Source organism: Salmo salar, chromosome 11 (genome assembly GCF_965601325.2).
Source record: "Salmo salar chromosome 11, fSalSal1, whole genome shotgun sequence".
NCBI lineage: Eukaryota > Metazoa > Chordata > Actinopteri > Salmoniformes > Salmonidae > Salmo > Salmo salar.
This window is the reverse complement of record NC_138301.1, coordinates 111810564-111825202: the sequence shown is the minus strand read 5'-3', so window position 1 is coordinate 111825202 and position 14639 is coordinate 111810564. Positions and strand designations below refer to the sequence as shown.

Genomic DNA, 14639 nt, shown 5'->3' with positions numbered 1-14639 from the left:
AGCAATAGGAAGTGCTCAATGAACCATAGCTCACGGTGTGATTAATAGGCAATGTGATGAAGTTGAGTTCGCAATTCAGAATTCCACTTCCTGTTTCCATCTGTCTCGGGATTTTGACTGCCATATGAGTTCTGTTATACTCACAGACACCATTCAAACAGTTTTAGAAACTTTAGGGTGTTTTCTATCCACAAGTATTAATTATATGCATATCCTAGCTTCTGAGTTTGAGTAGGAGGCCGTTTAAAATGGGCACGATTTTTTTCAAAAATCGCTTTAGCGCCCCCTATCCTAGGGGAACGCCAAGAGGTTAAATCTCCAGACTTCTCCGGTTTTGAACTGCAGAATACGAGTAAAACATTTTTTCAATGTTATTTCTTCATTACTGCTGTTTGCACCCAGCTGCATGGACTAAGATTCTCCCAAAGCCCCATAGCATTGATGAGTTCCATTCTCATGAGAGAGATTACAGGCCACGTCACTAACTGTGGAGCAATAACAAGGTTAATGTTAGGACATAGACAAACACACTATACAGTATATACTTCCACACTCTATTCCCCCAAGGGACAGCAAAAGGCCATTCTTGAACATGGGAGACATTCTTACTAATCTGCTGGAGAACCAGTTCGTATTTAAGTATAACGTTTGTATGACTAAATCCTTTAGTGAAAGGTCTAATGCTTTAATATTTAATAATTTCTGCACTCCGAATTTATATTCATTATGTGAATAGGCCAGTTTTATTTTGTCTGGCTTGCCGTTTCAAATAAAATAGAATATTTTTTGCTCATATAATTTAAAAAATAAGTCGCTATGTGTAGACAAGGCCATAAACAAATACTGTAGGTCAACTGAGGTATGGCTAAAGAGTTAATGAGGGTGTTTTTCCACAGACAGGTATTTTCTTTCTAGATTGATGAAAAGCTATCTTTTAAAAAGCATGTTGACGAGTTAGTCAAGAAATTAAGAATTAGGAATAGGGCTTGCCTTTCATTAAATAGTAGAAAACAGATCATTCAGTCTACATTTATTCCTGTTATAGATTATGGTGATTTTAAATACATGAATGCCGCTACCAGTGTTTTAAAGCCCTTGGACACAATTTATCATAGCACACTTTGTTTTACAACATCTGACAGTTTTGACACCTCTGTATCCTTTATCATAAAGTTAATTGGACCTTTCTAAAAACACGTCGGTCACTTCATTATTCTGTTTTCGTTCATAAAGCCTTACTCAATAAACTACCAATTTACTTAGCATCAGTGTTGAAATATAGAAACTCAGATTAAAACACTAGATCACAGGGTTGCTTAATGATGGAGACTCCACGTGTATTCACAGAGTTGGGTAAATTTCCTATCAGGCCCCTATCATTAACCAACCCTGTGACGTTTAATTTGTCTCTGGGTCAGTTTAGGAGAAAGGCAAGTGATTTTTAAATGGATAAATGTGTTTGTTTTGTTTGATTGTTTATATAATATACTGCTCAAAAAAATAAAGGTTACACTTAAACAACACATCCTAGATCTGAATGAAAGAAATAATCTTATTAAATACTTTTTTCTTTACATAGTTGAATGTGCTGACAACAAAATCACACAAAAATAATCAATGGAAATCCAATTCATCAACCCATGGAGGTCTGGATTTGGAGTCACACTCAAAATTAAAGTGGAAAACCACACTACAGGCTGATCCAACTTTGATGTAATGTCCTTAAAACAAGTCAAAATGAGGCTCAGTAGTGTGTGTGGCCTCCACGTGCCTGTATGACCTCCCTACAACACCTGGGCATGCTCCTGATGAGGTGGCGGATGGTCTCCTGAGGGATCTCCTCCCAGACCTGGACTAAAGCATCCGCCAACTCCTGGACAGTCTGTGGTGCAACGTGGCGTTGATGGATGGAGCGAGACATGATGTCCCAGATGTGCTCAATTGGATTCAGGTCTGGGGAACAGGCGGGCCAGTCCATAGCATCAATGCCTTCCTCTTGCAGGAGCTGCTGACATACTCCAGCCACATGAGGTCTAGCATTGTCTTGCATTAGGAGGAACCCAGGGCCAACCGCACCAGCATATGGTCTCAGAAGGGGTCTGAGGATCTCATCTCAGTACCTAATGGCAGTCAGGCTACCTCTGGCGAGCACATGGAGGGCTGTGCGGCCCCCCAAAGAAATGCCACCCCACACCATGACTGACCCACCGCCAAACCGGTCATACTGGAGGATGTTGCAGGCAGCAGAACGTTCTCCACGGCGTCTCCAGACTCTGTCACGTCTGTCACGTGCACAGTGTGAACCTGCTTTCATCTGTGAAGAGCACAGGGCCCCAGTGGCGAATTTGCCAATCTTGGTGTCCTCTGGCAAATGCCAAACGTCCTGCACGGTGTTGGGCTGTAAGCACAATCCCCACCTGTGGACGTCGGGCCCTCATACCACCCTCATGGAGTCTGTTTCTGACCGTTTGAGCAGACACATGCACATTTGTGGCCTGCTGGAGGTCATTTTGCAGGGCTCTGGCAGTGCTTCTCCTGCTCCTCCTTGCACAAAGGCGGAGGTAGCGGTCCTGCTGCTGGGTTGTTGCCCTCCTACGGCCTCCTCCATGTCTCCTGATGTACTGGCCTGTCTCCTGGTAGCGCCTCCATGCTCTGGACACTACGCTGACAGACACAGCAAACCTTCTTGCCACAGCTCGCATTGATGTGCCATCCTGGATGAGCTGCACTACCTGAGCCACTTGTGTGGGTTGTAGACTCCGTTTCATGCTACCACTAGAGTGAAAGCACCGCCAGCATTCAAAAGTGACCAAAACATCAGCCAGGAAGCATAGGAACTGAGAAGTGGTCTGTGGTCCCCACCTGCCGAACCACTCCTTTATTGGGGGTGTCTTGCTAATTGCCTATAATTTCCACCTGTTGTCTATTCCATTCGCACAACAGAATGTGAAATATATTGTCAATCAGTGTTGCTTCCTAAGTGGACAGTTTGATTTCACAGAAGTGTGATTGACTTGGAGTTACATTGTGTTGTTTAAGTGTTCCCTTTATTTTTTTGAGCAGTGTATTTGCAATTTATACAATTTTGTGTATAATTGTATTTTCTGTAATGTTTCCATGGCACATTTGCAAATGAGACCTAGGTCTCAATCTCTTTTTCCCTGGTTAAATAAAGGTTAATAAAAAATTAAAAAATACACGGTAGCAAGAGCTTATCTATTTTTGCTAACTTTTTATTAAAATGCATTGACAAACTGACAAACTGGGATGTAGCCAAAACTGCCAGGGGACCATGACACCATGTCCTATGAACGTCCTGAAAACGATCCCGGGTCAAACCAGGACCTATAAAAAGGTCCCCCAGAGAACATTCCCTTGGGACATCACGAGACGTCCTAAGGACTTGTAAAATGAAAATCCTGAGACGTCCTGGGAACATACAGGGAAATAGACAAAGGTCCCCCAGAGAACACTTCCTTTGGACCATCACGCAACGTACTGAGAACGTTCTCAGAACGTCAGTGGGATAATGTCACATCGAAACCCTTAAGGGACCTAATAGGAACATCGCCGAATGTCCTCAGGATGTCCCCTGTTTGCTGGGTCCAGACTCCAAACCTGGAAATCTATTTCTGCAACAGCGCCAACTAACGCTACCAAAACCATAACCAAAGTGGTCAACACAAAATGTTCCTGCCCAAGAGCAAATAAAACATCAGCCCTACAGTAGCTAACGACTACCAGCTGCAAACAATTGACTAACCTCCTGGCTGCCACCCCAAACATTTCTGTTGACCAAAACCATGAGCCAGCTTGCTATCCAGAAAACTAAAACTCACACCAGCGCTACTGCAAACTTCACCTAGCATGCTAGCTCGACACAAACCCCTGCTCCACAATCAACATTCCGAACCATACTCGTTAAAAACCAGCCAGACTAACACCACTAATGCTAACCTCTAACAATTAACTCCAATATGTTATGAAACCAATAATTAGCCAAGTAAGTTTGCTGCACTCGTTATGTTTAAGGGTCTTAGGCCTAGCTACATGGTCTGTAACCTGAATTGTTATGTCTAGGGGTCTTAGGTCCAGCTACATGGTCTGCAACCTGACTCATTATGTCTAGGGGTCTAAGGCCTAGCTACGTGGTCTGAAACCTGATACGTTATGTCTAGGGGTCTTAGGCCAAGCTACATGGTCTGTAACCTGACATGTTATGTCTAGGGGTCTTAGGTCCAGCTACATGGTCTGCAACCTGACTCATTATGTCTAGGGGTCTAAGGCCTAGCGACATGGTCTGTAACCTGACATGTTATGTCTAGGGGTCTTAGGCCTAGCTATGTGGTCTGAAACCTGATACATTATGTCTAGTGGTCTTAGGCCTAGCCATGTGGTCTGAAACCTGATACGTTATGTCTAGGGGTCTTAGGTCCAGCTACGTGGTCTGAAACCTGATACGTTATGTCTAGGGGTCTTAGGCCTAGCTACGTGGTCTGAAACCTGATACGTTATGTCTAGGGGTCTTAGGCCTAGCTACGTGGTCTGAAACCTGATATGTTATGTCTAGGGGTCTTAGGCCTAGCTACGTGGTCAGAAACCTGATACGTTATGTCTAGGGGTCTTACGCCTAGCCACGTGGTCTGAAACCTGATACGTTATGTCTAGGGGTCTTAGGACCAGCTACGTGGTCTGAAACCTGATACGTTATGTCTAGGGGTCTTAGGCCTAGCTACGTGGTCTGAAACCTGATACGTTATGTCTCGGGGTCTTAGGCCTAGCTACGTGGTCTGTAACCTTACTCGATATGTCTTACGCCTAGCTACATGGTCTGTAGCCTGATTTGATGTGTGCATAAATGTGGGAAGTAAGCACGTGTGACTAGGTGTTGAATATCTGTACTCGGGAGACAGCAACCTTACCATATGTCCAGGGCAAGCTCCTTCTTGACCTCTTGTTTGGCCAATCCAAGCAGATTACCATTTCTTCAGATGGTGACGAAAAACAGATATGTACAAAAAAAAGCATGCCAAAACTCAAGACTCAAAACCAATGAAAGGCCTCATCTTCTTCTATGGTATAATGGCGTTAAATGTGCAATTAAATGTGCATTCCGCCACCTACTGTGTGGGTGGATAATACAGATCCCCCCCCCCCCCCCAAAAAAAACGAATCATACAAACTACCGAAAAATAAATTTACTAAACAAAATAAACCTGTTATCAGTAAAAACCAAATTCTAATCAGGTCGCAACACAGGCTCAGAAGACTCTTGTGATGGCGGGACATTTCCTTGCGTCAACGGTCCTTGTAGTGCTTCTGCCGTGAAGTCTTGGATGGTATGTAACCTGACTGATTATGTCTAGGGGTCTTAGGCCTATCTACATTCTCTGTAACCTTACATGTTATGTTTAGGGGTTTTAGGCCTAGATACATGGTCTGTAACCTGACTAATTATGTCTACAGGGTAGGTGTTAAAACCTACAGAACGGTTGCTCTCCAGGAACAGGGTTGGAGATAAAACCTACAGGATATTAGCTCTCCAGGAACAGGGTTGGAGATAAAACCTACAGGACAGTAGATCTCCAGGACAGGGTTGGAGATAAAACCTACAGGACAGTAGCTCTCCAGGAACAGGGTTGGAGTTAAAACCTACAGGATGGTAGATCTCCAGGAACAGGGTTGGAGATAAAACCTACAGGACAGTAGCACTCCAGGAACAGGGTTGGAGTTAAAACCTACAGGGTGGTAGCTCTCCAGGAACAGGGTTGGAGATAAAACCCAGGAGCTCTTCAAGAACAGGGTTGGAGTTAAAACCTACAGGATGGTAGCTCTCCAGGAACAGAGAGCCCTGGCTATACCTTTATTTAACTAGGCAATTCAGTTAAGAACACATTCTTATTTACGATGACTGCCTACTCTGGCCAAACCCTGACGACACTGGGCCATTTGTGCGCCACCCTATGGGACTCCCAATCACAGCCGGTTGTGATACAGCCTGTAATCAAACGAGGGTCTGTAGTGACACCTCTAGCACTGAGATGCAGTGCCTTAGACAGCTGCGCCACTCAGGAGTCCTCTATCTGGACATTTTGAAGAAAAACATACATTAGACAATAATAACCAGAACAGTTTGAAATTGAATAATTTACAGTCGTCCCAGCAGTGTCCATATATATTGAAACAACTATTGATGTAATGACAGTAATCCTGTGATGTTTCTTCTCACCTCTAGTCATCCTGTTTCTTTATCATACTGTAATGCTTTCACCTAGTGGTTAAGTCTGAAAATGAAGTTATGCGACTACGGGTATGATAAAATATCAAAATACAGATGAAATAATGCCCTATATGTCACGTCCTGACCAGTATAAGGGTTATTTGTTATTGTAGTTTGTAGTTTGGTCAGGACGTGGCAGAGGGTATTTTGTTTATGTGGTTCGGGGTGGTGATTTATTTAGTAGGGTGTTGGTTTAGTTAGTTCCAGGGTTTTGGGGTTATGTTCTAGGTTTGTATTTCTATGTGGTCTCTAGTGTTTTGTATTTCTATGTCTAGTTTATTGGGGTTGGACTCTCAATTGGAGGCAGGTGTTTTCTAGTTGCCTCTGATTGAGAGTCCTATATATGGGTATGTGTTTGGTTATTAAGTGTTTGTGGGAGATTGTTTCTTGTTTTGCATGTGTGAGCATGACAAGACTGTTTTGTTGTTCGTGAGTTCTTCGTTTTGTTATTTTGGTGTTCTTTTTATTTAAAAATAAATACAAGATGAGCATCCACATTCCTGCTGCGTTTTGGTCCTCTATTCCCGACAACAACCGTTACAGAATCTCCCACCACAATAGGACCAAGCAGCGGAGAAGGGAGCGATGGGAATATGATATGGACTGTCGGGAAAAGGAGACATGGGCAGAGTTGAGGAGAGGCATTTCCAGGGCTGTGGAGGATTTAAAGGAACCCGAGAGGCAGCCCCAAGATTTTTTTTTTGGGGGGGGGCACACGGGTAGTTTGGCTGGGTGAGGAGTGAGCACAAGGCCAAATCCCCGTACCTTTTTTGGGCTACCAGTGACTGGACAGGTCCCGTGCTTCGGGGTAATGGGTACTGTGGCGAGGCCAAGTATTTTTAGGCCGGTACGCGCAATACCAGCGCCCCGCATTTGCCAGGGGGAAGTGGGCATCCAGCCAGTAAGAGCGATGCCAGTTCTGCGCTCGAGACCGCCAGTAAGCCTCTACGGTCCAGTGCGTCAGCCCAGTCCGACTCGTCCTGTTCCCGCTCCCCGCACTAGCCCTGTGGTGCGTGTTCCCAGGCTGATACCTCCAGTACCAGCACCACGCATCAGGCTTCCAGTGCGTCAACCCAGTCCGACTCGGCCTGTTCCCGCTCCCCGCACTAGCCCTTAGGTGCGTGTTCCCAGGCTGATACCTCCAGTACCAGCACCACGCATCAGGCTTCCAGTGCGTCAACCCAGTCCGACTCGGCCTGTTCCCGCTCCCCGCACTAGCCCTGAGGTGCGTGTCCCCAAACTGGCACATCCAGTACCAGTACCACACATCAGGCTTCCAGTGCGTCAGCCCAGCCTCGAGAGTTCGGCAATAGTGTGCAGTCCAGAGTATCTGGCAACAGTGTGCAGTCCAGAGTATCTGGCAACAGTGTGCAGTCCAGAGTATCTGCCAACAGTGTGCAGTCCAGAGTATCCGGCAACAGTGTGCAGTCCAGAGTATCCGGCAACAGTGTGCAGTCCAGAGTATCCGGCAACAGTGTGCAGTCCAGAGTATCCGGCAACAGTGTGCAGTCCAGAGTATCCGGCAACAGTGTGCAGTCCAGAGTATCCGGCAACAGTGTGCAGTCCGAATATCCGGCAACAGTGTCTAGCCCGGAACCGAGGGAGTCTGCCTGTGACCCGGAACCGAGGGAGTCTGCCTGCGACCCGGAACCGAGGGAGTCTGCCTGCGACCCGGAACCGAAGGGGTCTGCCTGCGACCTGGGACCGAGGGAATCTGCCTGGGACCCAGAACTGGGTGAGTCTGCCTATGACCCGGAACCAAGGGAGTCGATCAGCAACCCGGAACTGAGTAAGTCTGTTGACAATCCGGAGCTAAAGATGATTAACTGTGTATCGAATGAGTCTGCCTACAGTGTGGAACGGAAGAGGTCTGCCTACGATCCGGAACGATGGGAGTCTGCCTACGGCCCGAAACTGAGCAAGTCTGTCTGCAGTCTGGAGGACAGTAGGCCGGAGCCAGAACCACCTCCTGTATAGGTGGGTTGGGGAGGGGGGGTGTAGCACAAGTCACCCTGCAGCCACCCTCCCTTCCCTCCCTTTAGTTTAGGGGGAATTTTTTGTTGTTGTTTTTTTGTTTATTTATGAGGTGCATCCGGGGTCTGCACTTTTAGGGGGGGGGGGTACTGTCACGTCCTGACCAGTATAAGGGTTATTTGTTATTGTATTTTGTAGTTTGGTCAGGACGTGGCAGAGGGTATTTTGTTTATGTGGTTCGGGGTGGTGATTTATTTAGTAAGGTGTTGGTTTAGTTAGTTTTGGCGTTATGTTCTAGGTTTGTATTTCTATGTGGTCTCTAGTCTTTTGTATTTCTATGTCTAGTTTATTGGGGTTGGACTCTCAATTGGAGGCAGGTGTTTTCTAGTTGCCTCTGATTGAGAGTCCTATATATGGGTATGTGTTTGGTTAAGTGTTTGTGGGAGATTGTTTCTTGTTTTGCCTGTGTGAGCATGACAAGACTGTTTTGTTGTTCGTGAGTTCTTCGTTTTGTTATTTTGGTGTTCTTTTTATTTAAAAATAAATACAAGATGAGCATCCACATTCCTGCTGCGTTTTGGTCCTCTATTCCCGACAACAACCGTTGCATTATATGTCACTTCTCTAGGCTCTACGACTATACAACAAAAATACATCTATCACAGAAATACACCATAATGAATTGTAAAAAATGATCAGTAATTACGGTGCGTAGTTGCATACAATTTCAACATCTTACAAAATATACATTCATAATCATAAAGCGGTGTTAAAATAAAATACTTGTTACTGTACACAAACTATGATGAAATGACGACGACTGTGATATGTGGTTGTCTCACCAACTAACTTAAGATGAATGCACTAACTTTAAGTCTTATTAACTATCACTTAATAAACTGTGATGGAAATGTACTGTGTGAAATTCTCTGCTGTGAGTTAACGTAATGGGAGGTGTCTTGGTCCAGGTGGATTGTGGTCTCCTCCTGAGGACATTTGTTGCATAAATTCCCACGCATCTCAATGTAGGTGTTCTCCTCCACATCTAAACACACAACAGTGCAGTTTGAGAAATGGAATGTTCCATGTGAATTTTCCATAGAAATGTTTCATGTGAATTTTCCATAGAAATACAACAAAAATGCATAAAGTAGATACTTACATTCAGTCAGATTTTTACCTTTTTTCTTTTTCTGACACCTCATCTTCAAATTTAGAATGGCGACGGCCAGTGTCGTCATTGCAAATGCAAAGAGCCCAAATGCAGCCACCGCTGATGTGCGACCTTTTCCCAAAACAAATGCCACAGTTTAATTCTAAATATATTCATGAATCTTAAAAATGGTACTTTGTTCTGTAGTACCCTGTCCCCTGATTCATATTTGTGCTGTCAAAGCTTGGTTCAATATATTCTGTCCTACCCAATTAAAGGACAAGTAATGGGCAGGTCTACTGTACTGTGCAGAGAGAACGGTTCTGGACCAATAGTATGCAGAAAGTCCATGAGGAGTTACTGTACCTCTGCATGTCGGGACAACTGGACTGAAGCATTCTTCACTTATTTCGTTCATTGCCACACAGGTCAGGTTTCCAGGCGTATAGCTGTCCAGGAATAGAACAGGACCTGAGCTCAGGGTCTGATTGGACCCTGTCCAGGCATATGGCTGCTCGGTCCAGTTCATCACAACGCTGTCTCCTTTATCAACAGAGCAGGTCAGAACAACTCTCCCATGAAAAGTACAGGAGGTTCTCACCTTTGGTTTGGAGACGGGTTCTGAAATGTAAATCAATCATGTCACACAAATATACACTCACACAGTGCAAAGTCAATCAACAAGCTGCAACAGAGAATATTATTTTCAGTCAAAATGAAGCAAATACATTAACATTAATGGACAATAAATTAACGAAAGCAAAAATCTAAAAATAACTTTAATTCTTACATTAAAGGGGCAATTTGCAAGTGGGTACATCGATATTTGGACTTAAATTAATGATATACCCATTGATTCTTGAAGAATATTACTTATAAATGCCTCATGAGCTTAGTTCAACTGTTGTACCCCACCAGAACCCAAAATAAGCCTGTTTTACTCCATTGTTTATAGACAATGTGATTGTAAACAAACTGTGTAGCTTCAAAACATTGTTAAAACAATAATTTTGATATTGTGCATCCATAACTTAGTCTTAATTTGAGAGTGGATGCATTTTTACAGCCCCATCCCTCAGCTGTTTACCAAAACAATGGCTGGGTGTACACCATTATTGTTTGAATTGTAGATTGCCCCTTTAATCAACATAGATGTGTATGCTTGTGCTAAAACATCCCTGACAAATTGAAAAATTATGTTTTAGATTATAGCAGGTGTCTAAATTTGCAGTAATTTCAAACAACTCACCTAGAATACTGAGCTCAATGTGCTGCTCGGATAGAAAATCTCCATTTTCACTGTATTGTTGCACAGTATAATTTCCACTGTCTTTTTTCAGTCCTTCATTAAACTTCAGTGAACCATTTAGAAAGATCTCACATCTATCCGTTAAATTAACAAGCGTACCATTTCTAGCTATTAACATATTTGTATTAACATATTTCCATCTTACGTCAGAGATCTTGGCGTGTAAGTGCATTTTAGGGTGAAGGAATATGGAGTTTCCTACTCGTCCAACTACTCTGATGTCTTCTGCAACATCTGAAAATAAAGCATTTCAATGCTTTAAAATAGATGAGCAAAAAACTATTATTTAAAATATTTTGGGATTATCAAGAAAAACTATTCAGCCTACTTACCATATCTTATGTAGAGGTGAAGAAGCAACATCCACATTGGAAGCCCACCAGTAGATGTTAAAGCTCTCAGAGTATGGGGTGAGGACATGTTTGTAAACTAGAAAGTTTGGCAAGAAATGAATGTGTAGTTGTCATTACGCTCAGACAATTCTGTTTCCTGCTATGGGGAAATGGCCCTCTAGTCATGAAACCACAGCGTATGGGTTTAAACAATCTACAAGTTTCACTCACTGAACAGAGAAATGTAAAAAAATATTTGGTGCTTACAAGTAGCCACAGTGTATACAATGTCAACTCACCTCCATGTCCTACTCATGTTTTCACTTTAAAAAATATACAAATGATTTCACCTTTTCTTAACCAGGTAGGCTTTTTGAAAACAAGTTGTCATTTACAACTGCGACCTGACCAAGATAAATCAAAGCAGTGCGACAAAAAACAACACAGAGTTACACATGGAATAAACAAACGCACAGTCAATAACACAATAACACTTCTTCTTCTCTCCATGAAGAGCAGGCTGATCACAGGCCAGGCAGAGCTACTGAGCTGTAGAAACAGCCACACTAACAGGTGTGGCTGCGGGACGCTGTTCATATGCATGCTGTACCGTTTCTTTTTTAGCTACTCTGCAAAACACACTCATTAACCACTTGATATAAAATATAGAATAACCTGCTAAAGCACCATATGCATTTTACACTCTGGGCCTAGTTTAACTTCTGTGGTTTGCCTTGCTCTGTTGATGCACATCAGACCGTTTCATTTTCACATCAGTTAGCCACTTTACCACAGCTTGCTAAAACAGTATACTTGCAATGCAAAGTATCATTCCTTTTTTCTTATGCACATGTTTCTAAATTAGTTATTTCTGAAAAGACAATCAACGATGCAATGGAAGGCGTTCCATTGTCTTGATCTTAATAGTTTGGCTACAACTGAGGTTGAAGCAATAGGTTGTAAACTGGTATAGTGTATTAAGCAATTGTAATAGCCAATATGCTGTGAGATGCAAAATCAGATACCTGGATGTGTTTTTCTGCTTTGAATAGAGGTCATGCTGATTCCTCCCTGAAAGAGGTACTTCTGCTTCCAACTTTAAAATAAACTGAGGGAGATTATTTATAAAGCAACAGTATTTATTTGCGTGTAGTTACATCCGATATGAGTCATCTTGATAAAAAAGTTAAGTAAAACAAGTATAATGTTGCAAAATATCACCTAAATTAAATATTTAGAAAATGTCATACTTATGCTATTTTGAAAGTCAGCTGATACAGTACTTAAAGTAATTTCCACAATCTCAAAACGTGGTTCTTGTCAAATCATTGATCTTGTGGTCACTTTTTCATGCAAAATTCATACAATGCTGAAAAGAGAAACAGATTTCAGTTAGACGAATGACTTAAAATGTGTGCAAGACAATTTCTGGGCTAACATAAATATACAATTTATCATAAATAATGATCTAATCAGGCAAGTCACAAAGTGGGACTGAAACTGTCCTGAGATTACCTTGGCAGGCTGGAAGATCAATAGTGGAGTTGCTGCTGCTAACTTTATTCTGAACCATACAGGTCAGGGTTCGTGTCACTTCACTCTTCAATATGATGACACTGCTCTGGTAGTGGTCATAGGCTACTCTCCTGGTCAGATTCTGTCCATTCAGGGTCCAGCTGTACTGAAGACCATCTCCCTCTGAGGAGCATGTGACCACGGTCTCTCCACGAGGCAGACAGAGGTGAGACAACACTGGCTCTGACACCGGGGCTGACAGATCACAAACACAGAGACCTTACAGCCATGTAGCATCATCTAACAAAACACTGGCAATATTATGGTCTTTCAATGATCTCCCTCACAACCAGGATGGATGCAGGATGATTGGTAAACAAAAAAGGTTCTGTACCTTGTATCTCAAGTAGCACGTTGACTCTGCGCAAGTGTTCCCTCTGAATTATATGTTTCCAATTGGTAATCTCCACAGTCTTCCTCTCTAAGTCTGTGCAGTCTGAATGTTCCAGTATTAAAGAACTCAGAGCGATTCACATAATCCTGATGCAATTTAGATCTCCTGTCTTCTCCAGTTTTGAAGTTCAGAATACGTTTAGCACCTTTCTTCAATGTAATTTTCTCATCACTTGTGCTTGCAGTCAGGTGGAATGACAAAGATTCTCCCAGAGCCGCATAACATTGATGATCTCTACTCTCCTCAGTGAGATTACAGATCGTAGCACTAAGTGTGGAGCATATATATTATTTTCGAACTCAGCATGTAATAATCATGTCTACATTACATTTGTTATTCTGAAATATCTATATTTAAAGATTTAGGGCTCCCAAGCGGTCTAAGGCACTGCATCTCAGTGCTAGGGACGTCATTACAGACCCTGGTTTGATTCTAGGCTGTATCACAACCGGCCGTGATTGGGAGTCCCATAGGGCGGTGCACAATTGGCCCAGTGTCATCTTATGTTTAGCTGGGGTAGGCAGTCATTGTAAATAAGAATGTGTTCTTAACTGACTTGCCTGGTTAAATAAATAAGATAGCATTATATCAGTAAATTGTATTATCAATGACAATGCTAAGAAACCACAATTAGTGACCATTGAAGAAAATCGATGTTTTCAGAGATACAAAACTATTTTTTGTTTTTGCTAAATTTATGTTTGTGGTAGGTACATTTAGGGACCATCAAATATAATCAATATTATTATTTTAAAAATGTCTAGATTTTCAGAGGTACAAAACCATTTCGTTTCTTTCCATGGCTAAACATGTAAGAGGTAGATACCATAATACCCTGTAATATAATGTCTTACCTTCTGCTGTTGTCAACACCAGAACAATAATTATCAAGGGGGTCATTCCTCTGCTGCCTGCACAATAATAAAAAATGATGAATGACCGACTGCGCTCTTTAAAAGTCCTTTATATCAAATAGTGTCTGTTTCAAGTGTGTTTAAAATAAGAATACTAGGAAAGATCGAGACCTACACAAGAATTAAGACAGTTTTATAGGAGCAGTACGTGTGCCTCTAACACGCTGTCTAGTCAATTATTTTGACGTACAGTACCAGTCAAACGTTTGGACACACCTACTCATTCAACAGTTTTTGTTGTAGAATAATAGTGAAGACATCAAAACTATGAATTAACACATATGGAATCATGTAGTAAACAAAAAATGCTGAACAAAGGAAAGGAAGACCCAAAGTTACCTCTTCTGCAGAGGATCATTTCATCATTATCAACCTCAGAAATTGCAGCCCCCCAATTGCTGATGACACTGTCTGTGATTTATTTAGAATTCATGGCACACTTAACAAGCATGGCTACCACAGAATTCTGCAGCGATACGCCATCCCGTCTGGTTTGCGCTTATTGGGGCTATCATTTGTTTTCGACAAGACAATGACCCAACACATCTCCAGGCTGTGTAAGGGCTATTTTACCAAGAAGGATAGTGATGGAGTGTTGCATCAGATGACCTGGCTTCCACAATCACCCGACCTGTAAGGACTGACACTGGAGTCGAAAAGCAGGTACATGAAGTCAAACATTTAATGAGGAACAGACAAGGAACAAGA

The 14639-nt window shown here is 42.6% G+C and overlaps 1 non-coding gene across 1 annotated transcript; it reads right to left on the bottom strand.

The window, feature by feature from the left end:
* Positions 1-8493: 8493 nt before the first annotated feature.
* LOC106563739 (uncharacterized) lies at positions 8494-11599 on the bottom strand. Its single transcript, XR_014379473.1, has 5 exons — positions 11049-11599; positions 10657-10950; positions 9774-10028; positions 9417-9539; positions 8494-9299 (listed from the first exon to the last, which is right to left on the bottom strand). It is a non-coding gene; the product is annotated as an uncharacterized LOC106563739 (transcript).
* Positions 11600-14639: the final 3040 nt, after the last annotated feature.